The sequence below is a fragment of the Bidens hawaiensis genome, unplaced genomic scaffold (genome assembly GCF_021521415.1).
Source record: "Bidens hawaiensis isolate Kalapana, Puna unplaced genomic scaffold, B.hawaiensis_p1.1 tig00002839_1, whole genome shotgun sequence".
In the NCBI taxonomy this organism is placed as follows: Eukaryota; Viridiplantae; Streptophyta; class Magnoliopsida; order Asterales; family Asteraceae; genus Bidens; species Bidens hawaiensis.
Genome location: NW_027491153.1, coordinates 1,120,178 through 1,146,656, shown reverse-complemented (window position 1 = coordinate 1,146,656; position 26,479 = coordinate 1,120,178). Strand labels below are relative to the sequence as shown.

Genomic DNA, 26,479 nt, shown 5'->3' with positions numbered 1-26,479 from the left:
TAAAATATATAGTATCAATTTAATATCCAACATATATATTTATTAAAAATGTTTCTTGTCTAATTAATGGCTGTTATATATATATATATATATATATATATATATATATATATATATATATATTTGTCATGTTGTTATTGGGCTTGGAGCTAATGGTTGAGCTTGCACACGGAAGTGGACTTAGAATTGCTAATGTGTGATCCAAAATATTTTGAGTATATATTCAACCTTTGTTGCAGACTTCAAAGACTGATACGCGTCGACACACACATCAAACCTTCGTCCGGTGGCTACAATCTTGATTCTCTATCAGACCCATGTTCTAGGGTTCATCGTGTTGGTGAATTTGTTTCAGAGTCTAGATTTGGTTTGTAAACACTTGCAGGTCTGGTTAATAATTTGGTAATTCTTTAGATTTTGTGGCATAACATGTTAAATTCAAGATTACAATGGATAACTATCGGTTTTAATGGTCTATAAGTGGGAATCGAAACAAAGTAGTAATTTGAGTGCTCGTGGAAACTAAAATAACTATTAAGGAATGGTTAGTACTTATAAGGAATAAAGGTTGGTTGGGAGTTGCCACTTACGAGTGTAGTTACTACTGTTGGGTAGTTACCATTGATAGAGAGGGAATAGGAGATTCTCGTTCGTTTGTTATGTGTAACCATTTGTGTTAGTTACACATGAATATATTAATGATGAGGAGAGAATGGTAGTTAGATTTCAAGACGGTTGTGTTTTCTTCTTTTTGCAAGTTTCTTTGTAATTATTGATGTTAATCATTATAATCCTTGTTGGAAGTAAATTTATTTCAAACTCAAGATAGAGTTCTTTAATATGGTATATATTGTTTTAAAATTTTTCAAAATTGCGCCATTCACTTTCAACATTGTTTTGTTGTGTATGGTACAGACTTACCTCATGACCGAAATAAGTGTCCGGACCATAGGCGAATTTGATTCCTGGATAGGAGCAAGTGAGCTTTTTCCACATGGGATCCATGAAATTGTGGAACCTTCATCGAATAAGTAAATCGGGTTAAAGTATTTAACTCTTTCTTTCACGATTAACTTCACTTTCAACACTTTCCCCTCAGTGTCATTAGACCATGTGTAGTCGTAAAGCTCCACAACCAGGGGTTATGCGTCACGTGGCGCCCAGTCAGAGTTATGGTTTTGTACAAAAACAGGCTGTAGTCATAACTCTCCACATCCAGGGGTTATGCGCCACGTGGCGCCCAGTCACTTTTACATTTTTTGTTTTTTTTTAAATTTTTAATAAGAATAATCAAATAACAATAATATTTTATTAAATAAATATTACAAGAAAAAATAAAAAAAACTATTCGTCGTTGTCGTCGTCGTCTTCGCCCTCTTCGTCGTCGTCCTCGTCCTCCTCATCATCCTCATCGTCGTTTTTATCGTCGTCGTTGTCTTCATCATCGTCGTCGTCCTCGTCCTCCTCATCGTTTTCACCAGGCAGAGGCCGATACATCCAAAGATGTTGGACCAAATCCTCCTTTAGTGCGTTATGTATCTCACTTGACCGCACGGAATCCGAGTTTTCGAGTCGTTGCTCCATACTTGCCGGAGTCCGTGGTGGATCCGGGTCCGGTATGAAAGTTGGACATATTTCTCTTCCCTCGTCCTCGATGATCATGTTATGCATTATGATACACGCATACATAGCACATCTCATTCTTTCTAAAGACCACAGACGACAAGGATTTTTAACATAATGCCATCGTTGTTGAAGAACACCAAAACACCTCTCGATATCCTTTCTCGCAGACTCTTGCACTTTCTTAAATACTGTCTTTTCTCATCCATTGGGTCTCTGAATGTTTTAACAATTATCGCGAACTCTAGATATATTCCATCACCCAGATAGTACCCATGATTGTAGAAGTTATCGTTAGCCCAAAACGAAGCAACGAGAACGGTCCCAGATATGTAACTCTCCATCACAGGAGACTGCTCTAAGACGGTTATGTAATTGTTGGAACCGGGAATACCAAAGAATGCCGACCAAATCCAAAGGTCGTATGAAGCGATCGCTTGAAGCTTGAAGGCTGACCGTTGGTCCCTTTTGGTCACCTCGTGTGAATTGACCTCGCCATGCAGTTGGACAATTAGCTCATTCCCAATGCATGCAATCTACACTTCCTATCATGCCGGGGAAACCATGTACCCTTGTATGTGCCTCGTAAAGACGTTGTAGATCGTTAACGTTGGGCTCTCTCAGATAATGTGTTCCATATAGTTTAAATATTCCTATATTTTACAAAATTTTTATAAAATAAATGATCACAGTAAACAAGCGATAAACTATTTAAAAAACAAAAACAAAACGTACCGTAACAAAAATACTCCAAGGTGTCCCGAGTTGTTTTTTCGGCCATCTTTAAATACTCGTCGTTGATGTCGGTCGTGTTTCCGTAGGCGAGCACGCGCACGGCTGACGTAACCTTCTGAATAGCCGTGAATCCTAGCGTCCCTCGAGCGTCAGGTTTTTGCTTAAAGTAATCAAACTCACGCTCCAAATCATTGGTGATGCGCATAAATAAATTTTTAGACATCCGAAAACGACGCCTAAAGGTCTTCGGGTTCTTGTATCTCGGCGTGTCGCAGAAGCAATCCGCCATCAACCGTTTGTTGGCTTCGGCACGATCTCGTTCGATATATGCTCTTGTTGAAACGGGGGGTAGAGAGCTAATCGCACCCGTAACGGAACTCATATACTGTGTCGCGAGCATAATCGCACTCGTAACCGCCCGTTCCTCCTCCACGTCCTCGGCTTGTTGGTCGGGCCCGAAAAACTGTTTATATATAGATGGAGGATCCATATATAGTGAATTTGGTATAAAGGAATTTTAATAGAGTTGAAAGATAATTTTTATAAATTTAATAAGGTTTGATTGGGGATGAAATGGTTTAATATATAGGAAATAAATTTTTTTTTTTTAATTTTCCAACGGTCATTTTTCAAACGGTCACCTTGGATTTTGTGCCATTCTCCGCGTTGTATATACAACGCTTGCCATTTCAAGTTCACCATAACGCAGGGGGGCGGTGTACCCCCGCGTTTTCGTCCTCAAAGCTAGCCATAACGCACCCATTACGGGTGGTCTCAGGGATTAGCTGAGTAGGCAAAACTTCAATAACTACATCCGCATATTGCTTTTGTGGGTCTACATATATCGCCATCATCATGCCACAGTACATATCATAAATATAAATCGCGTCAAATCAGTTGAACGTTGTTTGAACTCTTATTCATTTATACAATTGTAGATCATTTATTATAATAGGGAGTGTGTTTTAGTTTGACGCATTTCGATTAGTGCATAATAACATATTTATTTCGACCTATTACCGAACATGTTTAACCAGTATGTTTTACCATATCTCATCACATAACACTACAAGAAAATTGCTCTGTTCATACCACCTTTACCGACCACATGTGGTCGGCACAGGTTTTACCGACCACATATGGTCGGTATAGGTTGGTCAGTACAAAACGGTCGCTATAAGTCAAATTTGTGGTCGGTACAAAATCGGTCGGTATAAGTACACATTTCCGACCACAAGTGGTCGCAAAAAGTTTTGTCACAGTTTTTTTCTCATTTAAAAATAAATAAAAAATTAAAAACTTTTACGGACAACATGTGGTCGGTATAAGATTTTTTTTAAATACCTTTACCGACGACATGTGGTCGGTATAGGTAATTTTAAATTTAAAAAAAATATATAATTTTTCTAGTTTTTTTACCAATTAAAACGTAATTGTAAAGATACAGTTCACGAAATTTCTAGACATTTTTTAACAAATAAAACCATCAACGTCAAATTACAAAATGTTAAACTAAATGGTTTAAATAATTGTCATAAAAATCATCACAATATCATAACTAATAACTCACTATATCTTCATCATATTGGTGTCTTCATCATCTTGACTCGGGCCACCCTTTGTTATTCACTTAATTTCAACAATCTCGGCGCACAATTCCATCAATTGTTCTTGCATGATGATTCAAGTGATAGTGTTGGTTGTTTGTACATGCACGCCATATTGCTGTTGTATTTTAACCTTTTGCCGAATATCCCATTCCCAAACATAGCGTAAACCAAGTGAACTTCTAAGAAACCCGACCTCATCAACCGGTAAATCACCCGCTTCACTTCGCATCTGAGTGAGCTTGTTTTGAATTGTATCCTATATTAAAGGGAAAAAACATTTCAGGTCAAATGGGACGTGTTCGTAATATTAACATATATATGCATATTCGCATACACATACAATAAATATATAATACATATTAACAAAAATGCAAATATACTTAATACAAACCTATAAGTCCAATATACATATGTACGTATACATGCATTCCCATACATATATTCACATTTCGGGTCAAACTAGTCGTGTTCGTAATACTAACCAACATACAAATATATGTGCATACACATGAACAAAATATATACATTAAGAAAGCAAAAAATATTCACTTGGCAGGAAAAAACTAAAAGTGTAAACTAGCAAATGAAATTAAATACTTACAAAATTGAAAGAAAAGGTATGAGGTTACTTCTTGAATCGCAGCGCCCACGACCTTTTTTGGTACCAGATTCCTCTTTACCTTTCTAAACCCTTATCTATGCTCCTGCCAAAAGACCAAATATAAACAATTACATCAAGTTATGAAGAATCATTTATCATGAAGTTTATACTATAAAAACTTGAAACATATGTAAAACATACCCTTCTATACTACATGTATGCAACCCGGACAGTCTCCTGACCGCCTTAACCAAGTTATGAGCCGAGCTTGAGATTGGGCGCGGCTTGTTTGCACCCTACAATAAACCATATGGGTGTAGCATAAAACAAAAACCGGTCTTTAAAAATCAATAAAAAAAAATTCCATCCGAACCTGATAACAAATGAGTAGCAGTTTGCGGGCCGTATGAGCCTTTCATCTCCGAGATCCTTTTGTTGTCACTTTATTAACAGCAGCCTTTAGATTTACCCAACCTTGAAAATCTCTTCATCTGTTTTTAAATTTCGTGAAATTTTCTTAGAGCTCTTGAATCATCATGAAAGAAATAACAATGAGTAAAACACAACTATTGAAATAAGCCTTTGAATTTCACTAATTATTCCACATACCATCTAATAAACGAACTTACCTTAGCTCGGGGTTGGCTCCTTCACAGACGAGTCGACCATAATTACAGGGATATGGAGGTTGCAACATTCCAAACTAAGTCAAGAACTGAGCACATCAAACTGATACATATTAAACTGACCCAAATCAAGCCCTAATTTCAGTTAATTAGAAGATTCACAGTCAAAATATCAAACATTATTAACAAACAAAACATGATAAAATCTCGACTTTGTTTAGCTTTCATTATGCCCCAATATAATGGTAACACATATGGTAATTTTGGGGATCTAGCAAGTATACCATAAATGATAAACAATTAGCCTAACCGACAAGAATTTCGATCGAATATGGACTATGTAAGCATAATTTATACATGAATCGGATACAACCTTGTAAGGACGAAGGAGATGACGGAGGCAGCCGGATTACAAAACACACACACACATACACACATACACACATACATACATACATACATACATACATACATACACAACACATACATACATACATACACAAATACATAGATACACAACACATACATAGACATATACACACAACACACACATACATTCATAGTCATAGACATACAAATATACACGGGTATACATAAATCATAGGCGTATATATATATATATAATACTCTATTTAGAACGTGGTCTTTTCGTTTAATTGCTAGAAGTAAATTAAAACACATAAAAGGAATTTGTTCCCACAACATGTCACCGGCCGTCGGGGGGGGGGGGGGTCTAAAACGTTGTCATTTTATTTAATTTACATATATATAATAAAATAAAAAAATTCTAGTTATCAAACAACATCGTTTCTTGCTCTCAATAGTTCATGATAAAATAAAATCAAAATTAAAATAAAACAACCTATTCCGACCACATGTGGTCGGGAAAAAGTTTGACGATAGCGCCCAAAAATGAAAATCAAAATTAAATTAAAAAATCTATCCCGACCACACGTTGTCGGGAAAAAAGTTTTCAGATGGCGCCAATAAATATAGTGTTCCCGCTAACTTAAATTAATTATAATTGAAAATAAGCCAACCTATACCGACCACATGTGGTCAGTATAGGGTTACCCAAACTACGTCATCCTGTTTCATAGCTAATAAAGTTAAAGAAAGAAAAATTATCAGCCCTATCCCGACCACATGTGGTCGGTATATGTGTCGTGATAACATTTTCATCTGGCTAAAGAATAAAAAAAAATCAAAAATAAAAGAGATTTACTTTTTCCCGACCACATGTGGTCGGAATAAATTTTCACGAGGTGCCAAAATTCCCGCTAATTCTATCCCGACCACATGTGGTCGGTAAAAGGTTGGTCATAAGTGAAATATGGTCAAACCCTATCCTGACCACATGTGGTCGGTACAGGTGTTCTATAGCGACTACAATTGTGGTCGGTATAGGGGTGGTCGTGTCAGAACAGATTTCTTGTAGTGTAACTTGCAAAATGTAATCAAGAATATAACTTTTGGTAGATGTAAATTCTGAAGTATGGTTTTAGAAGATTACCGATATAAGCTTCAAAGTCTGGTTTTCTAGCCTCAATGCTAGCTTTAATGCTTTCCAGACTGTGTCCCCTCTCTACAATATCTCTCTACAATTCAAAGGCAGAGTCATTTGCTCGGACCATTTTTATTCTTATATATTATAGTCTGTTTTGTTGTGCGCATATGTGTCTATCTATTAATATATAATAGACATATATAACTAATTTCAATTGTAAACTTCGAAAACCGCATAAGCACTTGTTAGTGTGGACGTAAATTGTCAGTTTTGCGGTTCAAACCTAAGTTTCTATGCAAACTTAACCTCGTTACTGATGTCCAAGTAAATACTGAAGTCCAGGAGGTCTCGTATTCTCTTATCAAACCTACGTATATTCAAAAACATATGTGATCGTAAGTCGAATTCTAACTATAAGCATATGTGTAAACTTAGTTTAATTAAACAAATATCTCTAATCTACTAGAAAGAAATCACATAGAATATGAAAACCGAAAATCTTTGACCACAAGTTACCAGTAGGATGTGGTTTCGTGGTGTATGCTTTTGCTGAAGATATTATATTAGTTGCGGAAAGTAAAAAGGCCTGAATATGAAGATTGAGGAGTGGCGAACAATTTTAGCAACAAAGATTTATGAATTATTCAATGTAAGATTATCTTTATTTTGATACCAATGGTGCAAATGACTTGGAGGATGCCCTAGTCACCATTGAATGCCAAGTGATTTCACAATCAATCAAGTTCAAGTATTCAGAATCGTTTATTCATAGTGATTCAAAAAGATATAAGGACGCAACCCGTCGCATCAAGGTAGTTTAGTGTAGATGAATATCAGCTATGTTATACGAAACAGATTACTAGGCCATCAAGAAGACATGTGTGCATAAGCTAGAGGTGGCAGTGCTGATGTAGATGTGTGGGCACACAAGGCTAGTCTGGGTAAGAAATGATTTTTTTCAAGAAATATTAAGGATGCCTAATATTTTATAATAGACAAGGACAATATTGAGATGATTTGAGTATATGAAGAATGAGACACGTGACGACACTAGTTATAGCCGTGAAAACACTCATCGTGGAAAGATGAATGATTAAATTAAAGTACACCTAAACTAACTTCGGATGAGCATATAAGGAATGACTTGCTAGACTTACACCTCTCTAAGCATATGTTTGAAGATACACTTCATAGTTATGTAGGATTAAGGTTATGGAGTTTTAGGGGGGTTTGTATAGATTTGTTTTAGCTTGGTGTTAGGGGCTTGACTATCTTTACTTTTGGCGGTGTTTCTTGTTGCTTTCTTATCTTCGTGCCGGTCTCTATTATGTTTGATCTATTCTTAGTATACTTTTCATAATTTTTTTTGTTATCGTTAGCTTACTAATTATATATTATTAGCACGTTTTATTTTAGATTCTCTATGACAAGTACTCTATGTTTCTAAAATACTTTTCAAATTCACATATGCTATGCATCTCTCTAGAAGTAACATTTCTATTTTCTAGGATAAATGTATTGTTTGTCTATATCACAACCTTCCAGACTCCACGGGTAACTTTGTTATAGGTACAGTGTACACACGGGACGATGCTCCCGATTCACCGCTCTTTTCATTCCCGATTCTCGCTCTTGTGTGGGTCTTGATTTCTTCTTAGCTTCCATTCAAACGATGGCTATTGGGATGCAGCTTTCCAATCAGGCTTGGTTTTGTGGTACCAAGAGGTGTTCTCACACGGCATTTTCTTTGTCACGTTAACCTTTCCTGGCTTGCCACTTCCATTCCGTGTGACTAAGAGAACTAGGCAAGAGACAGCGAACCTATTGGAAGTAAATTAGTTTCAAAAACGTCCTAGAAGTACCAGCCACGTGCTAGTTAATACCCAAAAAAAAATCTAGTGGTGATGATCTTCCTGAAACTTGTTAATCTTACCAAAATAAAGCCAAGCTAGACTTATTAGTATCTGATATTTACTCAAGTGAGAAGTAATGACCAAAAAAAATGGTATCGTACTGTGTGCGTACTTTATTTAGTTCTTCTTTTGCTAAAGTGAGTTTGGGGAATCAATAATTTAGTGTGTAGGGTTAGAACCGTAAAGTAAAAGCCAAATTTCCACATGAACCACCTTTGATATCTTCTCCCCAAACAAACGCAAATCACATGCATGCTTCCTACACATTTAGATTCTAAAATAGAACTCCATCTTACTAAAATGTAGCAAAGATCAACAAACAATTGCACTAGGGTATCCATGCATGGTTCAATTTATGTCCTTTATTTCGCTTCACTTTTGTCAGATTTTTTTTCTCCCATAATTGCATTAACACAAACTAACAATTAACTGGAATCTTACCAATATAATGCATGAAAAAAGATGCTTACCTGGGATGCAAACCTTCAATAACAAGAATCTTGGGTGGTTTAATGAGCTCAGGAGGGTCGAAAAGGCCAGAAACATGGTTATAAATAGGCTTCTCAACAGCCACACCATCTTTAAGAGCCTTGACTTGTTCATACATGAAGAGGTAGGTCCCAGCAGAGCCCAGTTGGACCCGCAAGACTCACCTTAAACAGGGACGTCTGCACAGTTGGACCCGCAAGACTCACCTTTAAAAGGAACGTCTGCGCAGAGACCAACTAGATCTGCAGGACCCACCACGCTCAGAGAGATGACGTCCTTACGCGCAGTACGCAAGCTGTTCCCGCAGGAAAAGCCTCCCAATGGTAACGTACTCCGCCTGTTCCCTCAGCTGCGGATACTAGCCATCAGTGAAGGCTACCCGCACTAACAGCAAGGCTACACGCACAAGGCACTTAACTCTCAAAATAATTCAGTAATGTCACCTGAAAAAGGAATGAGCAAAGCCGGGAATACTCCCGCCCAAAGCCGGGAAAACTCCCGCCCAAATGAGCCAGTCCGTACGCTATTGGAGGATCTTTTGTACTGTACCTGACGAGGTATGGACAAAAGATCTGACCAAAGCAGCGACAGCTCACTGACAACAGTACGACGAGCAGCACGCTCTAATACTTAATGTCACTATCAGCCGCTGCCTACTCACCAACCCCTGTCGGGGCACGTCCATAGCCTGCAGTTGGTAGAATATGAATAGTACACAGCCGGCCTGGTCACTATCAGCCGCTGCTGCCTACCCACCAACCACCAGCATGGCACGTGCGTAGCCCACAGTTGGTAGAACAGGAATACTATTCAGCCGGCTGTACCTTCTTGGAAACCTACCTTCGGCTATAAATACTCCAACACTTTGGACGGTATCATCATCTTATCTTCTCTCTAGCTAATTCTCTTAATATACACTTATATTCAAGAGCAATCTAGTCTGATTCTCACGCCGGAGGGTGGTCACAAGGAGGTACCCCCCCCCCCCTTCTCAGTGACGAGCTCACGGTGTTTGTTTTGCAGGCCATCTGAAGAACAACCATCTTGCCGGAACTAACCCTCGTGGGAAACATCTATTTAACCCCCAGATTATCCGTAATCTGCCCGGGGTCACTTAGTGTTTCTTCATTGGCGCCATCCGTGCATAAAAGCTAGAAGTTAATTCTTTTTCAGTTTTTTCAAAACTTCTGGAAAGATGGTTAAAGTTACTCCGGTCCCAAGGCCACCGAGTGACCAAGTAACCCCGGTAACCACAACCCCAGCTACTGGGGGGAACACCGGCGAAAATACAAATTTTACGAACACTACCCCGGTTACCCAAGCCAGGGCAAGTGCAGTAAATTTTACGAACACTACCCCGGTCACTCGAGCCGGGGCAAGTGCAGTAAACAATCATCCCCTGGGATTCGTTGATACCCAGGTAGAAAGACAACAGACGAGGCTCCCCCGCCAAACACTTGAACAAGTTAAAGCGTGGGCGGAAGCACGTCAGAAGGAATTCCAAGCTGAGTTGGACGAACGCTTACGTTCCATCCAACAGGCTGACGAATTTGGAAGCATTCGACAACAGCTCAACATGAGCAATGAGTGCGAGTACTGGAACGATGATTCGGAGGAATCCGACTCCGACGCAAACCCTCGCCATAGGGCGAAAGGGAAGCGTAATGAAACGGGCTTCCAACCGAGAAGGGATTTTGGAGAAACCTTCAAACCAAGAAACGCGGGTGGAAACCCACGTGACTTCTCTAAAACCTTCAGACCAACTGCTGCAAATGCGGGAACGTCCAAGTTTGCAAGGGACATTGCGGAAGCAATTGCCCCGAGAAGTGCCAAACAGATGTCCAACATCGGCACTTATGATGGTATATCCGACCCAGACGATCATTTGAACAGATTCATAGCGGGGGCAACCGTCAGCAACTGGACGGAACCCACGTGGTGTTATATGTTCCAGATGACGCTGGTTGGAGCAGCCAGAGCGTGGTTTGACCGTCTACTGGTCCATCACATCTACGATTGGGCAGACTTCCAGCAGAAGTTCAGCCAACACTTCAGTCAACAACGAAAGTATACCGAAGAGCAATGGACGATCCTCAACTGCATCCGAGAGAAAGATGAGTCTTTACTAGACTTCATCACGCGCTTCAATTCAAAGAAGCTAAGTCTGGGCAATATTAGCGAAGATCTTGTTCGCGCTGCTTTTATCCAGGGCGCCGAATACCCAGAGCTCATCCGCACCTTAACGGGTAAAGATGGCATGCCATCCACGTGGGATGGCATCATGACAGCAGCTAAACGCTTCGCGGAAACGGAAAAGCAACTGGGTAGAGATCTTCCCCAGAGCACAAACCTCTACACCCAGAAAACAAGAGAAGACAACGTCCTCACCGCCCGACTAAACAAAAAGAGGAAGCTAGGCATTTGGCAGTCAAGGGTAAACTTTGACACCTCATCCAGCTCTCGCCCTCGGTTAGGCGGAAAGGATAACATGCAGTCGTCGAACCGGAACTCCAGATGGACGCCACTCACCAAAAGCGTCACCGAGATATTCGACACCGAGAGGCTCCCATGGCCAGATGCTCCAATTATCCGACAGCGTCCAAACGCTGATCGAAGCAAATTCTGTGACTTCCACAGGACAAGAGGCCACACCACCGAGGAATGCGTAGACTTGAAGGACATCGTCGAAGCATTTGTCAGAGATGGGACGCTCACGCACCTCGTGGCGTAATGAATGCTAAGCAGACTAATGCGTGTAGAACCCCAGTTGGGGAAAACACGGATAAAACTGCAGCTTCAATGTTGGAGACTACATCCTGCGTAAACAACGAGATTCCGAACCAGGTGCATATCGGCTCGATGGCACTCCCATCCCAACAACATGGAAGGGAGCTCAATTACACAAGCTGCATGTAGATCAATTTCAAATTTGTAAAGAAAATGCCCAGAGCCACTTCTAATGGAAATGATTCTCCTTATCACATTGACGCTAATGATCTTACATTTATACTTATGAACTTTCCACACTGATATGCCGGTATTCACCGCATAAATAAGTGTGAAAGGAAGTCGTTGCGTGTGGACGGCGGCAAAACCCGCATAAACACAAAAAACGGCAAAAATTTCTAATAGATGAGGACAACCTTCACGCAGGTCAGTTATAGGTGAAGTTTGGTCATCCCACTAAATGAAAGTGCAGGTCCTATCCGCACAATCATGATAGAGGAAACTGAACATTAACCTATTGACAACCGCGCGTCGAACGGTTTAACTTATTCAAAACACTGATGCCGGTATTCACCGCATAATCACGTGGAAAGTCGTTGCGTGTGGACGGCGGCAAAACCCGCATAAACACAAAAAACGGCAAAAATTTCTAAGAGATGAGGACAACCTTCACGTAGGTCAGTTATAGGTGAAGTTTGGTCATCCCACTAAATGAAAGTGCCGGTCCTATCCGCACAATCATGATAGAGGAAACTGAACATTAACCTATTGACAACCGCGCGTCGAACGGTTAACTTATTTGAAACACTGATGCCGGTATTCACCGCATAAATAAGTGTGAAAGGAAGTCGTTGCGTGTGGAAGGCGGAAAAACCCGCATAAACACACAAAAACGGAAAACATTTCTAAGGAAAAGATGAGGAAAACCTCCACGCAGGTCAGATATAGGTAAAATTTAGCCATCCTATTAAGTGAAAGTGACGGTCTTACCCGCACAATCATGAAAGAGGAAGCAAAACTTTAACCTATTATCTGCCACGTTGAGAAGTTAACTTATCCAAAGTACTCAAGAAATTGCTAAGTTAAACCAAAATATGCGTGAAACAAAACATATAAGGTTTACAAGGCAAGGCGTTAACAAATAATTTATATTCCATCAAAATTCAAATATTACAAGAATTGTTGGGCACATACCCGCATACAAGAATATAAATCTATACAAATCTTTACATCTATCCTAACAGTGGGAAGGGATCTAAAGGTTCAAACTTCAGGACCACTCCCCCCAAACCCACTTGAACCCGCACCATCAGTTGGTTGTGGCGGTTCAAGGAAGGCCTTGAGAATAGCTAACCCATCATCAGCAGCAGCAACTTCGTTCACCTTCTCCACCACTGGATGCGGGAAGGCGGCATACTGGTTCACTGCTTGGTCATAAACAGCTTCAGTATCTACGTCATACAAAGGGAAGTTGGAAGGCGGGATGCCATTGTCAACGAACCCTAGACCAAGCAGGAAGCCAGCCTTTTCCCCATCCTCATGAGAAGCATTGAGGGCTGTGCTCATGGCATCGTCATAAGACGTCTCCGTGAAGATCCGATGCACAACCTACAAAAAGAAAAATGTGTCAACCTTTTCTAAGTACAAAGAAAAGCGTGAAGACATTATGAAGCTACGCATACCTGCGACAACGCTTCTCGAAGAAGCCATTCCTTGGTAGCCAGAGCCTCCTGGAGGGCAGCTTGAGCTTGGTTACGGGCGCGTTCGGCTTCACTTTTGTTAAGGTTGGCAAGCAACACTTCCATAGCAGCAGCCTCTTCAACGCCCTTTAGCTTACGCTCAGTATGGTCAAGCATACCCCTCTGGTCCAAGATCTCTTGAAGCTTCTTGGCGTCTTCCATGGCCAAGGCATCATGAGCCTGTTGGAGCCTCTCCAGTTTGGCTTTAAGCTCTTCATTCTCGATGCGTAGAGGCTCAGCAACAGCTTCAGCCTTGGTGGCCCTCTCGGTTGCGTTCCGCGCTGTTTCCTTAGCCAACCTAAGCTGTTCGTTAACAGCTTGAGCAGCCTTGGAACGGGCCTCGAGCCGGGCCTGCACTTCAACCTCGAGGGCCTTGAAGGCCTTTTCCTTCTCCGCAGCAACGGCGGAGAGTCTTCTGTTCTCCTCCCGGATAGCCCGCGCCTGAGCCACCTCTTGGATATGCGCAGCCTTTAACTTGTCGTTTTCACGACAAAGCAGCTCGACGCGCGGCTGCATCCGGGCAAGGAGAATCCGCAATTAATTGCTCAGCCTACCCTCCTGGTAGCTGAACATGGCTTCCCCCAGCGCACCAGCGGGGGCAGCGTGGCGTGCCCACTCGACGCAATCCTCAGCAGTCCGGAGGGTCGTTCCCCGGCGGATATTCCACCAAGGAGCATACACCTCGTTGGAGTCACGAACTGCAATAAAAGAAATAACTGTTTAGCAAAACAGTCCGAACTACAATAATAAAAGGGGTATAAGGCCAAAATAAACCCTACGCACCTGTAGGGTCGACAACAGGCCGATAGCCGCCAAACCCATCACCTGAACCTAAGGGAAATCCATCCAAGAGGTCAGGCAGATGGGAAGGAGGCAGAGGTTGGCGAGAAGCCCCAAACATACCTGAAGAACCGGCCGTAGTTGCCGGCGCCGGAGGAGGCACGGTGGAGGCCGCCGCGGTAGAAACCAACGGAGGTGAACTCACCGGAGGTGAACTCACAACCGTGGCCGCCGCTGCGGAGGAACCCGCGGAAACAATCACCGCCGGCTCAGTGAAAGATTCAGTGAATATGGCACTGACAGCCGGCGGAGATAACGATACAGTTGGAACAGTTGCCTCAACAGGATGGGCAACTGAACCAATACTGCATACAGACGCAGCCGTCTGGGTCATCGCCTCGGGTAGGTTGACCAAACCTACCGTCATGGGTCCAGAACCGCTCCTCCCCGCATCGCCTTGGAATGCAGTTGCATCCACGCCTGCATGAAGACAAGATATTAAAAACAAATGGCAGAAAGGTATGCAGTTAAAGTAAATGAAGTTTATACTTACGAGTCTTCTTGAGCTTGAAGGATCGGACATGCGGGGACGAACCCGATGGAGCCGGCCTCTTCACGCCGGTCACCGTCGTTGTCCTGGGCTGCTCGGAGGTGACAGCTGTATCTGTAACACCCCGACCAAAGGCGGATTATACATCGGGGCGCCACATATTGTTTCATTACTCGTGACACTATTGGGTGTCAATATTTATTCATACACATTATCGCGCACGCGCAAAGAAGACATAAGAACATAAATCAACATAAATCAATATATTATAAAGCATAATATTCAAACAACAATAAACTTGTCTTGATACATTTTAATCTAGGTCCAAGATAAAAGAACTTCCTACGTGTTCTCAAGCTCCAAAACAGCTACTGCAAACCTGAACATGTGTTAAAATAAAACGTCAAACACTTGCGTGTTGGTGAGAAATCAAGTTTAATAGATAATCATAGATAATCATAGATAATAACAGTAAATCTGCGCGCAACACGTGTATGTCTAGAGTTTAACAAGGGTGTAATCAGATTGTGATCAAGCCTAAGATAGTTCATAGATCATAGTTCAATCCATGCTCCCAATTGAGCATAAAAACGAGAAAACATCTGTGCAAGTGTAAACAAAGAAAACCGTAAACGATAGGTCTCCCGTGTTCATCTAATGGTACCAACGCGAACTGCGGAATAGGCCGAACAAAGCGGTTAATGATACACATACAAATAAACAGCCAAGTAAACATCCTCAACACATGGGATACTGCGCGACTAAAATTTCATAAACAGTTTAGACTCAGGTTTTGTACGAACACATGAACATCCCAAAACATTAAAACAAAAAAAAAAAAAAAAAAAAAAAAAGGGATAGATACGAGATAACTCACTTGATAATCGGTGTGAAGATAGTTAAAGCAAGAACCACTTCAAATAAGCGCAAGTTAACCTATAAATAAAGATTATTGTTTTAACGATTTGTTTTAAGTCTTGAATATAAGTTAGCATAAATAATAAGTAAATTATTATATATATTATATATTACCGGAAACTGGGCAGAAGGAAGAGAGAAAAGGAGAGCAAGGGAGGAGGCGGCTGGAGAACAAGGCAGAGAGCAAAGGGAGGAAGATAATAAGTGTAGTGTGTGAAGTGTTAAGAAAATAGTATTATTTATAGGCAAACCCTAGGGGACATAAACCCTAGAAAAGATCTCCAAAAGTAAAAGAAAAGATATCAACAGTAAAAGATTCCAAAAGCAAGATATCCAAAGATAAAAGGCCAGAAAAGCAAAAGATTCGGCTGCAGGAAAAAGGAATAAAGCTGACAGGAAAACAGACAAGGCATGGGAGAAGTCAGATAAAGTTACTGGTCAAAGCAGATCTCAAAAGATTGTGTCAGTCACTTTATCTACCAACCAATGGGGTTGGTGCGCATGCAGCGCCGAAAGTAACTTTTCAGACACAAGATAGGTTAAGTCAACAGCTCAGAAGATAAGACACATCAAAAGCATACAAGTAAGATAAAACAGAAGAAAAGACAGACTTAGCGCGAGAAGGCTGAGTGCGCGAGCGCGAAGGCTGGCACAACAACACTTAGCGCGCCGCGGGAAGATCCACAAGTCCTTAGCGCGCTGCGAGAAGAACATAAATCCTCAGCGCGCCGCGGGAAGAACTATAATCCTCAGCGCGCTGCGAGAAGAACATAAATCCTCAGCGCGCCGCGGGAAGAACTATAATCCTCAGCGCGCCGCGGGAAGAATAACAATTCTTAGCGCGTCGCGGGGAGAATTCCAGTCCTTAGCGCGCTGCGGGAACAATTGCCAAGAGGCAGCAGGTCTTCACGCAGGAACAATTGGTCTACACGCAGGCTTCCTTGTAAGGTGTCTGGCGCGTGGGGCTGTGCAGGCATCCTTAGGCGGAAAGGACCAAAGGACAAGCAAAGAGAAGGGGATTCAAGGCGCAAGGGTTAAACAGAAGGGCGAGATGGCGACAAGAGAGAAAGGAAGGCGGGACGGCGGAAAGAGAGAGAAGGGGGAAGGAGAGGCGGGAAGGAAGAGAAAGAGGCGGGAAGGAAAACATCATATTATAAGTAAAATAAATATAAAATCAAAACAGAAAGAGATCGGGTCAAAGAAAACGGGTACCTGGGTCGGGTCGGATAGGGGCAGATGTCACAGTATCAACCTCCGGAACAGTGGTCTCAACACCACCAGGGTTCCCCGCCGCCTCCTCGCTTTCGGTCTCTGACTCAGACCGATTCACCGGATCGGCAGTGGAGGCAACCTTCGCCTTGCCCTTCCCGCCGGCAGCCTTCTTCTTCCTCGCCAAGAAAGGACCATCTGCGGATTCCTCATCAGAAGATGACAAAATTAGAGGAATTCCCGCAGAGGTTTGAGCATTGACAGGGCGAGGGTCAAAGAGTTCTTTACCTGGCCGCCTGGCGCTCAGAATCTCGTGGCCTGGCGGGTAGACCTCCACGAACCGATCCGCCGTTTGCTCAAGGATGGGCAACTCGTTCTCATCTAGAGCACGAGTACCCATCCGAGCGGGACCACCAGCCTCCCGCGGATGCAGGAGAAACTGCAAGTCATTCCCCTCTGAAAATAAAAAAAAATGGTTAAAAGAAAAACCCTAAATCAGCAAAGAAGACGGAACATACCGTAAGGGATAGAGTTCAAACCGTATTCGAGGACGATGGGCACTTGCGGAGTCTCAGAACCGGCATCCTTCCATACCCGGCTCATCCCGAGCATCACCATCCCGGACTCCGCAAAGCGGTAAACCGGAGTCTGGATCCGGGAAATCTTGGAAAACCATTCCGCCTCCTGGTAGTTGGAGGCGTGAAGGTTGGGGAGTGCTCTCCCGTTCTTGAATGTCATCGCAAAAGGGACGACACGGGCAGAGATGTAGAAGAACTCCCGCTTCCAAGACCGAAGACTGCGCTCGGTAGCGCAAATCTTCAGACCCTTGATCCGGTTGACCAGGGTGTACCAGCCTTGGATGCACCTCCAGGAGTAGAAGGTCATCAGGCGGTCAACGTGGGGCTCCACGCCCATAATGAGGCACACCCACTCGAAATGGCGGATCTTGGCGATCGCCATTGGGTGTACCTCCGTCAAGTGTACATCGTGTCTCTCCAGAACACGGTACACAAACTTCGTCAATGGGAACCTCTGATTCCTATAGAAGAAGAATGCAGCGTACACCCCTATCTTGCCCTTGGGGGCATCGTACACTGTCTGATGAGGTTCAGGAAACTCAGGCTCGAAAGGCTCGAGCATGAACTTCCTGACAACGTACTGATAAAGGTCGACAGGAAGAGCACACTGGCACTCGCCAGCAGTACTCTTGTCGTCCTTATCAGACGTGGACGTCGGGTTCTCGACGTACACGTCAGACTCCTCGGCGGTAGCCTCAAAATCACGGGCAGAAGACATGCTTTGGATGTAAAGAAGAACGATTTCAGGAGAATGCTCGACGGAAAAGTTAGAGTATTCGCCGGAAATCGCTTAGAAGATGAAGAGAGAAGTGAAAGTGTGGATTAAGATGCACCCTCTCCCCTTTTATATACTCATCGCAATGAATGCGATGAATTTAATGCGGAAGAGAGAGGAAAACGCAGGTGCAATGAAACTATGACACGTGGAAAAAGCAAGCTGGCAACAGCTGTTGACAGGACGCGTGCCATAAATTTCGCGGCCACGCGCCCGAAAACTCGCGCCCACGCGCCTGAAAAAGCGTCTGGAATGACCATATACTGTCACGTCACCATAACTTCCTGCACGTCTTGAAACTGTCAGAAGAAACCGTCAGACCACGCTGACGTCCCTTCAACAGGTTAGACTGTTCTTATCCTTTCACCAACTCTTCGAATTTCAAAAAGATTCAAAAAGATTCAAAAGTAAGAGGGACTACACCCTCTTACCTTGGCAACCAAGTAACCATAAGACGGGTGCGGGTACAGTGTCAAGGCAAACCCTTCACATACTTAGCACTCACAGGGAATTGAAGCCAAGAATACCTCGGCAACCAAGCAACCATAAGATGGGTGCGGGTACAGTGTCAAGGCAAAACCCTTCACATACTTAGCACCCGCAGGGAATTGAAGCCAGGATTACCTTGGAAGTAAAGTAACTATAAGACGAGTGCGGGTACAGTGTCAAGGCGAAACCCTTCACATACTTAGCACTCCGCAGGGAATTGAAACCAAGAAGGATCTTCTGGGCCATGCTTGCGGAAACGGAAATAACATCCCCGCATAGCGGGAACATTGAGAACTACATTGTTTGAAACTCCAAGATGGAATTGGTTGTTTAACATAATTGATCACTATGTTTAAAACTACCAAAACCTCATGGAGAATCTACACAAGTGGTACTCAACGCTCCTGACTTGCGAGGAGGTTACAGACTTACCCGCATCATACCCAAAGATCAAGCAGAAAAGTCGGCAATTTCTGCACGTGACATTAGGACTTCCGCGGGAAGAATCCCCATGGAAAACCTTAAAACTAAACCCTTTTCAAAACCCCTTGCTTAAGTCCAAAAGTTCACCTCACTTATTAACAATTCATGAGAAGAACGTTGGACTGAGGGGACTTGAAGAAGTAGGTCCCAACAGAGCCCAGTTGGACCCGCAAGACTCACCTTAAACAGGGACGTCTGCGCAGTTGGACCCACAAGACTCACCTTTAAAAGGAACGTCTGCGCAGAGACCAACTAGATCTGCAGGACCGACCACGCTCAGAGAGATGACGTCCTTACGCGCAGTACGCAAGCTGTTCCCGCAGGAAAAGCCTCCCAATGGTAACGTACTCCGCCTGTTCCCGCAGCTGCGGATACTAGCCATCAGGGAAGGCTACCCGCACTAACAGGAAGGCTACACGCACAAGGCACTTAACTCTCAAAATAATTCAGTAATGTCACCTGAAGAAGGAATGAGCAAAGTCGGGAATACTCCCGCCCAAAGCCGGGAAAACTCCCGCCCAAATGAGCCAGTCCGTACGCTATTGGAGGATCTTTTGTACTGTACCTGACGAGGTATGGACAAAAGATCTGACCAAAGCAGCGACAGCTCACTGACAACAGTACGACGAGCAGCACGCTCTAATACTTAATGTCACTATCAGCCGCTGCCTACTCACCAACCCCTGTCGGGGCACGTCCATAGCCTGCAGTTGGTGGAATAGGAATAGTACACAGCCGGCCTGGTCACTATCAGCCGCTGCCTACCCACCAACCACCAGCATGGCACGTGCGTAGCCCACAGTTGGTAGAACAGGAATACTATTCAGCCGGCTGTACCTTCTTGGAAACCTACCTTCGGCTATAAATACTCCAACACCTTGGACGGTATCATCATCTTATCTTCTCTCTAGCTAATTTTCTTAATATACACTTATATTCAAGAGCAATCTAGTCTGATTCTCACGCCGGAGGGTGGTCACAAGGAGGTACCCCCCCTTCTCAGTGACGAGCTCACGGTGTCTGTTTTGCAGGCCATCTGAAGAACAACCATCTTGCCGGAACTAACCCTCGTGGGAAACATGTATTTAACCCCCAAATTATCCGTAATCTGCCCGGGGTCACTTAGTGTTTCTTCAATACATAAGATCAAAGTCATTGGCTCGTGGGTCAAGTGCAGTCACACCCTTTTCTTTCCTTCCGTTTCGATCCAAAGAATGATAATCATCTAGACATATAACAGTGGTCGTGTCACTTATAAGTGTGTTTGAGTCCGGGTTCGCACCCTTTGGTGGGGACGCAGCACCACCAAACACACTTGTTAACCTTCTCATGAAGGTGCTCTTTCCACACCCAGAATCTGCTGCTAGTCCAATCACTAGTGTGTCCCCTGAGCATGTGATAATATTGCCACCTCTAAGCCTAACACTACTGGTGTTTCTACCACTATTACTGAAGAAACAAACCTGGTTTTTGTTGAATCTGATGTGGGTTTTGAGAGTTTGGACTGTGTACACTGCCATTGTTTCTCTCTCTTGTTTTCTGAAGCTTTAGAATGTGTACTTCAAAATTTGTGTGTGCTCGACTTCTTTTAAAGGATAAAGCCATAAAGGAGTTATACCATTTATGTCTACTATGCAAATTTGAGGGAAAGTTATGTTGGACGTAATTTCCGTTGGGCCGACTCATCGAGCCTATGATGAGTTGGTGTCTACTTTATCAAGTTGAGCACGTGACTTGGTTTACATGGAATAAATTACTTGGTAAACAAGTCGAGCCAATGACTTGGACAACAAGGAATTTATTTATTAATTATTGTTTAAATATGTTTTTACTAATAAGTATTTGAGTATGATAAGGAGTTTGTATTCTAGTCTAATTAGGTTTTCATGTTTAAACTAGTATATATACCCGAGCTTGTGGGTTATATCATTAAGAGTTTATGCATTGTAATTTTTCGAGCTAATGAAAGTTACAAGGATCGAGCTTATGATCTAAATTCGTTTTGTGTTTTCGATTCTGGTTACCAAACTTCAATTGATATCAGAGCCAAGTTCAAGAAACCGGTAATCAAGTTAACTTTGATCGGCGGTGAGGCGGATCAACGGTACGGTGATCGCGGAAGACGGTGGCTCGAGGAAAAGCTATCAATCGGTGCATATCGAAACAAGTTGGTTTCCGAACGGAGTGTTCTGCTGGCTAAGAAGTGTTCGTTTGCAACGATCTGGTTTTTGTTCAATTATCCGATAGAGTGGGTTTCTTTATTCGAAGAGGAACAGAAAGATAATTGGCATGTTTTTTGGTTTCCTAGTTTTGTGGAGTTTTGATTTTGTGAATACCAAGGTTACGAAAGTCAATGACGTTTTCTAAGGGTTTATCAGCAAAGTCAACAAGAGGAGTTTCTTATCTTTTCTTGTGCTACGATTAAAAGGAACAATAAGTAAGAAATTTGTTTTTTTGGGTAAAGAACGGTTCAAGAAAAAAATACAAACAAGTGGGTTTGATATTTTTATGGGTTAAACAAGATGGTTTAGCCGTTATTGCTCAGTTGTTATTTGGGCTGGACAAGTTGGTTCAATTCAAAGTTCGTATACTATTGGGTTAAACGTGTTAGGTTTTAACCAAAGTTTGATTTATTTTGTGAGCTAGCGGCTTTGGTTCTGAAAAGTTGTTCAGACTGATTTGTTCATATTGTTCCAACGGACTGGAGCAAGGGATTTGGACAAGCAGGTTCAATTTGTTTTTATAGGGGTTGAACGAGTTATATTTTAACCAAAATATTGATTTGAAGATGTGCGCATTTTTTTGATTTGGAAACTTCAAAAGATCAAGTAAGACGAGTGTTCGCTCGATTAGCTGACCAATATCGCAACCAAAGGAGTGGATGTGCGAGTTCATACGACCGAGCGAATGGTCGGGGACAGGGTCACGGAGGTAGTCGAGTTTGGCAGAGCCTAAAGAACACAGTCATGGATCAACATGAGTTCCTGGAGATCAAGATCGAGTTGATGAAGACCGAGATGGTTGTGAAAGCCGAGAGGGTCAAGATCATGGGTCAAAACAACACGTTAAAGGAGACAAGTTCAAAGTCAAAGACCACCTATTTCAAGTCGGAAATTAGGGAGGTGATTGTTGGACGTAATTTCCGTTGGGCCGACTCATCGAGCCTATGATGAGTTGGTGTCTTGTTTATCAAGTTGAGCACGTGACTTAGTTTACATGGAATAAATTACTTGGTGAACAAGTTGAGCCAATGACTTGGACAACAAGGAATTTATTTATTAATTATTGTTTAAATATGTTTTTACTAATTAGTATTTGAGTATGATAAGGAGTTTGTATTCTACTCTAATTAGGTTTTCATGTTTAAACTAGTATATATACCCGAGCTTATGGGTTATATCATTAAGAGTTTATGCATTGTAATTTTTCGAGCTAATGAAAGTTACAAGGATCGAGCTTATGATCTAAATTCGTTTTGTGTTTTCGATTTTGGTTACCAAACTTCAAGTTGTGGTCTAAATTAATAAGTGTACAACTCAAAATTCAGAGTCTTTAAGTCCTTTGAAATATAAAAAAAGACTTTGATTTGTTGTACGTCGTGTGCTTGTATTCACTTGTGTTCGAGCTTGTAAACTTGTACACATGCATATGACACTTTTATGCTATACAGGTAGGGTAGTAAAATGATTCAAATACCCATAAAGGATCATCCGCGGGTCACTAGGACTTCCTCTAAAGTCACTTGTAGAACATTCCCATAACCCGTGTTACTCAAGTCCAAGGCCGGCTCCGATAAAGCGAAAAATATTTTAGGCCGAATGCGAAAAAAAATTTGGGCCTTAAGCAAAAGGAACATTTTGTTAGGTTTAAAAATTTTAATTTAATGAGTTTACTTGATTATGATTTGAGTTGTGTAAAAAACTTTTCTATAAAAATAAACTTAAAAAATGTCTCAAATAATGCTAGAACTCACATCCTTTTGGGTATATGTCATACCCTTTTTACCACTAGACCAAGTTAGTGGTTATGTACTTATGTTGAAACATTGATTATACATATTTTTTTCATAAAAATACATATAACTTTTTCTGGAAAAAAAATCGGGCCTAGCAGGGTTTCGGACCTGTAGCCATCGACTTCCCTAGCATACCTTTAGGCTGGCCCTACTCAAGTCAGAGGAAGATTAATGAAAAACTCTAAAAGTCTATCCGCAGGTTACTCAAAACTCCTTCGAAGGTCATCCGAAAGATGTTCCCGTCACATGCGAGATGACAGAAGAGTGACGTCAGCAAATCAGTTGTAACCAACTTTCTTCTAGAATATTTACGCGAAGATTCTTTCTTGAAAGACACGTGATGTAGCAACCAATTAGGGGAGGACAGTTGGCAAGGTTGTTATAATCTTGCACATGGCCAGTTGTCTCGTCCTATCGTGTGCAGACGCGTGTTCACTTTGTTACAAAGAGCATCTTCTAGAAGATGACAGTTTTACAAATAATATTCCTCTAACCACCGGCTATAAATACCCTCTCCATTATCATGAGGTAGGCATTCACGTTTCACATATTACGTCAATCACTTAAAGTATTTTCTCTCTCTAAGAATTGTACTTATTTTCACGTCGGAGGGTGGTTACGGGAAGACCCTCACTCTTGTCCTTCCCGTAACGAGCTCACGGTGTTCAGTTTGCAGGTTTCCATCACCGGACTTGTTGAATTGCCGCTCAAATTGCTGTGTTACTCGTTACTTGACTCGTATTCTGTGAAACCATTGATCTAGCTTATTCAGATGTAGATCCGTGCTTCTTCGTATACAAGGTGATATAAGATTTGGTACCTTAGAATTAATTGGTTTAGTATTGCTAACAATAGCATTAATATTTGCTATGGATTAGTTTAAGTGGTATTTTATTATTACGTATAACTTTATTACAATTGACATCAGAACCAACACAACAGTAGCCGAATCAAATCAATTAAATTGGGCGTGTTTCAATGACCAACCCAAACAATAAAAAGTCATTTTTGTTGACCCGACCCGATACAAATACCTCCAAATAAATCGTATGTCAAATAGTTGTGAACCTAGTTCAAAATATTCATGGCTCCACCATGACACGTAAGGGTTTTAAAACAAAAATGGCGTTTGATGTGACAGGGTGTGTGTAAAAAGAGGAAATCTAAGCTGGCGTATGATATGCAGAAATGACTTGAAAATGAAATTATTTATTGCGTGAAAATAAAAAAAAATGGTGTTTCATTGGTCAATAAAATGAATTATCCGTTATACATGGAATCTCATTTAATCAAAACCATTCAATCTCATCTTTTTTTTTCATTTCATTCATCTTTCACACTATTTTTTCAACAACAACAACCACCACCCCCTCGGGCGCCACCACCGTCACCACCGTAACCATTGTCACCATCGCCCCTGACCATCACTGCCACCACTATTGTCGCTGCCTGACCGCCACCACCGTCGGAACCAATGCTACCACTGTCGTCCCCACCGCCTCTGCCGCCCGATTGCCACCCCCACCGTCGCCACCATTTTCGTAGTCGGAGCTACCACCCCACTGTCGCCATTGCAGGTTTTTTTCTGAGATAGAAGTAATTTTATTATTTCTGTTTTATGCCTATATTTTTTTTGATACCAAACAACATAAATTAATAATTCATTTTATTTGCATAGATTAAACAAACAATACAAATGAATGATAATGATTCATTCTTGTCCATTTCATTCATTTTTCCATTCTATTCACCTTTCATTACATTGTCTCTAACCAAACATACCTTAAAGGTTTCTTTATTTTCTAATATCAAACTAAAACCATATTCAACACATGTATCAAAATATAAAATGAAAGAAGACAAATGGGATAACCACAAAGCAACTGAACACTACATTTTATGGTGTAAAATTGAAGTAGTGTTTGGTATGTAGTAATGGAATACGGAATGAAATGGTTCATTACGAATGAGAAAAAAAAGTGTTTGGTTAGTTCTTGGAATGGAAGTATCTATTACCTAGTCCATTACATTCCTTCTAAAATACCCAAAATTCATTCCATTCACCGCCCCTCTTTTTCATTTCATCCTGTCTTTCACCTTACATCACCTCCACCACCCTCTTACCACTACCACTAGGGGTGTTCAAATACCCGAACCCTATTGACCTGACCCAACCCAAACCTGAATAAGTTACTTCAAATTGGGTTGAATAGAGTCAAAAAGTATTATTCGGGTTAAGCCGGTTAACCCAAATAGTTATTAGGGTCATGTTTCGAATCCATTATAGAAAATAATTTTAAATAGGGTTTCATGTTCACCCAATTACCAGCACATGCACTGGTTATATTAATGAGATCATGAGGATTAATGTCATAGCTCAAACCCACCTACAATTTACAACTCACAGGTCACAATTGATCTCCTAAAGAAAATAATCTTCAATAACTAAAGAAAATATGCAGTGTACAATATTTAGTTTCATCCCATGGCTTTTTTATACTACGGAATGATATTTTGAGAACCAATTGAGTTTTAATAACTTTAAAAACTAATTGTAGCCATATATTTAATTAAATATTTGGTATTGTGTGGTTGTGATTAAATTATAATTTAATATTTAAATATGAGAGAGAAAAAATAGTATTATATTAAGAAATCGGTATAAAGGTAAAAATACCTAAAAGAAAAGACAATAGTTTACGGGTCTTGCTAACCACATCTCACACCCCCTTATATGACATGGATAGTGTTCTCCGTTGGATATAATGGTATTTATCAAAAGATGTTTATTTTTTGTCTTTTTGTGTTTAATTTATTTTACTTTTAATTTAATTTTATTTATTTTAATTATTGTTTTTTATTTTGTTGTTTTATTAAAAAAGATTTTTTTGTTGATTTTCTTTTTCAAAAATTATAAAATTATAATGAAACAATGTAAATAAACAATATATACATACACACAACCATTACAACGAGTTTGTACAAATAATAACAAAAATTTATTTTAATTGCAGTGTCACGAATGTCACTGTTGTCTTCGTCGCTATCAAACCTACATCTAAATCCCGGTCTATCGTCGTCCTCGCGACCGCGCCTGACGCCCGGTGTGCTT

At 41.4% G+C, this 26,479-nt stretch overlaps 1 long non-coding RNA gene and 1 pseudogene across 1 annotated transcript; both read right to left on the bottom strand.

Moving 5' to 3' along the window:
- Positions 1 to 855: 855 nt before the first annotated feature.
- On the bottom strand, positions 856 to 20,872 carry LOC143621312 (phosphoribulokinase, chloroplastic-like; annotated as a pseudogene).
- On the bottom strand, positions 3,939 to 4,926 carry LOC143621339 (uncharacterized). Its single transcript, XR_013151494.1, has 3 exons — positions 4,771 to 4,926; positions 4,570 to 4,672; positions 3,939 to 4,224 (listed from the first exon to the last, which is right to left on the bottom strand). It is a non-coding gene; the product is annotated as an uncharacterized LOC143621339 (long non-coding RNA).
- Positions 20,873 to 26,479: the final 5,607 nt, after the last annotated feature.